A 3,604-nucleotide genomic window follows, 5' to 3' on the forward strand; every position below is an offset into this window, starting at 1 on the left:
AGCCATGTGGACCCCATACACAATGGAGTAATGGACTGCAACTAGCCTAATGCTAAACCGGACCCAGTTCCACCTTGGAATAGAAACTTTAGACATAGGTTTTGCTTCTAGCTCTGCTGAATCCCCAGCTGCACCTCTTCCACGACTGGATTAAGGGAACTGGGACTCTGCAATCCCAGGGATGTAATTCCATGCCAATAAAGCTTTCTACCACCTCTCATCCTCCTGTGGGGGCCTCTGGAAATGCTTATTCCAGCAGCATCCCAAGAACCCTACTCCCACTAACAGCAGAGAAAGACCATCCTCGCATTTCTCCGATAACACTAATAGAGAAAAGGGGTAAGGCCTAAGCCTCAGGCACTCTACCTATAGAAGGTAAGAGAATCTGGAAAACAAGACTGAGATGCAAATGTCATACATCAGAAAAAACAAATCAGGACGGTATAGCGTCTAGAAAACTAACGAAGTTTTTAAAATAATAGGGACTAATCAATCAACTGTGTCGAATGGTGATGAGAGGTAGAGTAACTTTAAGACTGAGAATAATGACAAGAGTGGTTTTTTTAGTTGGCGGGGTTAGAGAGGAACCACCCTGAAATGAGTTGAAGAAAAAATGCAAAGAAAGAAAGTAGAAAAAATGAGTATGAGCAATTCCTTTTGACATTTTTTGCTATAAATGAGAAAGGTGGGTGTGTATGTGTGCGTATGAGAGAGAGAGAAAAAACAGAGATGTTACAGCATGTACACATGATTACAAAAATGATTCAGCAGGAAAGAAAAGATGATGCAGGGTAGAAAAAGGTAACTCCAGAAGCAAAATCCTTAAATAGGCAAGAGGCCACAGCACAGATGGAGGGGCCATATATATATATATATATATATATATATATATATATATATATATATATATGGCAAAGAGTAAGAAGGGAAAATATTAAATAGACTTCTTACTAATGAAAGTGGACGAGAAAAATGACTGGGTAATGCTGAGGGTACACATTTATATTTGTGGCCATAAATTCAAAGTGAGACCAGTCAGTATTGCTATTTGCTTTCTCCCGTCACATTCAGCTGCTCAGGTTCAAGGAAGCAGAGAAATGGCAAAGAATTGGGTTTAATTAGGTCTGGAGTTTTGCCCTGATTACAGTGAAGGAAGAGAGGAAAAAAAGAGTTGATAACTTGACCCCACAAAATAGTACAGAGCACTAACAGGCATTAAAATTCTCATTCAGTGAATCGATGTAATTGGGTAAGGAAAGAATTACTGTATAAGAGGATGAACAGAGAATAAGTGGTTTGGCTAATGGCCTGGAGATCTCGATAGAATACCAAAAATGTCAAAACAGGGTACTAGGATATATGAGCTGACAAAATTAGATGCTTATAATATTTTAAGTTATACAATGAGTAATAAGGTCTAGGGCAATGGTTCTCCACTCTGACTATACATTAGAGCCAGCTGGAACACTTTAAAAATATATCACACTAATAAAATAATTTCTGAGGGTGGCACACAACTACAGTTCACTGTAATATACAGTCAGATTAAGAACCAATAGTCCTGGCTGTGATCATGACCGTGGATAGCTGAGGCAGGTTGGAAAAGAAACTTGCAATCTGCAGATTCAAAAACTTCTAATCAAGTTTTCATCTATTATTCCCAATATAAATAAAATCATAAGCTATGTTAAAAATATTTTACATGGCCTGGCCAAGCATGGCTCAGCAGTTGAGCGTCGACCTAGGATCCAGGCGATCAGGGTTCGACTCCCAGTCAGGGCACGTGCCCCGGTTGTGGGCTTGATCAATGACTCTCATCATTGATGTTTCTCTCTCTCTCCCGCTCCTTTCCTCTCTCTGAAATCAATAAAGATACATTTTTTTTAAAAAAAGTGTTTTACATGCATTAACTCATTTTATATTCATAACAGCTCAATATTTTAATGATGTGGAAGAATGGAACAGAACACAGAATACTTAATTAAGAGTACTGGGTTATACATGAAGTAGTACAGTACTATTTAAACATGAATTATAATAACTTAAATATTATAAACCCTTAGGAAACAACTTAAAAAAAGATGTATAGCTAATAACCAATGTGGAGATAAATGGAATACTAAAATATACTCAATCCAGAAAGGAACAAAGAACTGATAGGAGAAATTAAAAACAAATAGCAAGGTAATAGATTCAAACCAAACCATACTGATAATTTCACTGAATTTAAGTGGCCTACCATGACAAATGAAAATATATGTCCATATAAAAACTACTATACAAATATTCATAGGAGCACGCCTCATAATATCCAAAACATAGAAACAACACAATATCCATCAAGTCATAAATCGATAAACAAAATGTGGTATATTTCCAGGCAATGGAAATTAGCTGGCCACAAAAAGGAAAGAAGTACTGCTGATACAAGTTATAACATGGATAAACCTAGAAAGCATTGTGCTAAGTGAAAGAAGTCAGACACAAAGGTCATGTATTGTATGATTCCTTTTGTAGGAAATATCCAGAATAAGCAAATACATAGAAAAAACAAGCAGACTAGTGGTTGCCTGGGGCTGAGAAGGGGAAATGAAGAGTATCTGCTTAAAGGGAAAGGGGTTTCCCTTGGGGACAATAAAAACATTCTGGAACTAGCTGATGGTGATAGTCACTGTGAATGTACTAAATGCCACTGAATTGTATATTTTTAAGTTGTTAAAGTGAAAAATTTTATGTTATATAAATTTTGCCACAATTTTTTAAAAAAGGAATGAAGTAATGGACTGATACATCATACAACATGAATAACTTCAAAAACATTATTATAAAGAAGCCAGTCAGAAAAAAGAACATACATATTGTATAATTTCATTTATATGAAATGTCCAGAATAGGGAAATCTATAGAGACAGAAAATAGATTAGTAGTTGCCTAGGGCTTGGGTGAGAGAGAGGGGGATTGGATAGAGACTGCTAATGGACACAAGGTTTCTTTCTAAAGTTATGAAATGCTCTAAATTAAGTCACATTAATGATTATAAAACGAAATATACTAAGAACCACTAAATTGCATCCTTTAAATGGGTACATTTTATGGTGTATAAATTATCTCTCTATAAAGCTGATTTAAAAAAAAGAAAATTTTAAGTGGTCTGAACATTCCTATTAAAAAACAAATTATTAGACTGAATAAAAAATAAGACAACTCTAAGCTATCTACAGGATACATGTTTTAACTGTAAAGACACAAATGCATTAAAAGTAAAAGGATGACTGACCTTTAAAAAAGGAGCAAAGACAATTCAGTGGAGATAGGGTAGTCTTTCAACGTAAGTAATGGAAAAATTAAATGTCCATATGCAAAAAAAATGCATTTTGACTGTGACCTTATACCTTCTACAAAAAGTAATTCAAAATGGATCATAGACCAAAATATAAAATACAATACTATAAAAGTTCTAGAAGAAAATATAGCAGAAAAATCTATGTGAACTTGGGTTTGGCGATGAGTTTTTAGATACACCACCAAAAGCTCAATCCATAAAGAAAAAATTGATAAGGTAGACTTCACTAAAAAGTTCTGTTCTGTGAAAAACAATGTAATG

This window comes from Miniopterus natalensis, chromosome 12 (assembly GCF_054644295.1).
Source record: "Miniopterus natalensis isolate mMinNat1 chromosome 12, mMinNat1.hap1, whole genome shotgun sequence".
Classification (NCBI taxonomy): domain Eukaryota; kingdom Metazoa; phylum Chordata; class Mammalia; order Chiroptera; family Miniopteridae; genus Miniopterus; species Miniopterus natalensis.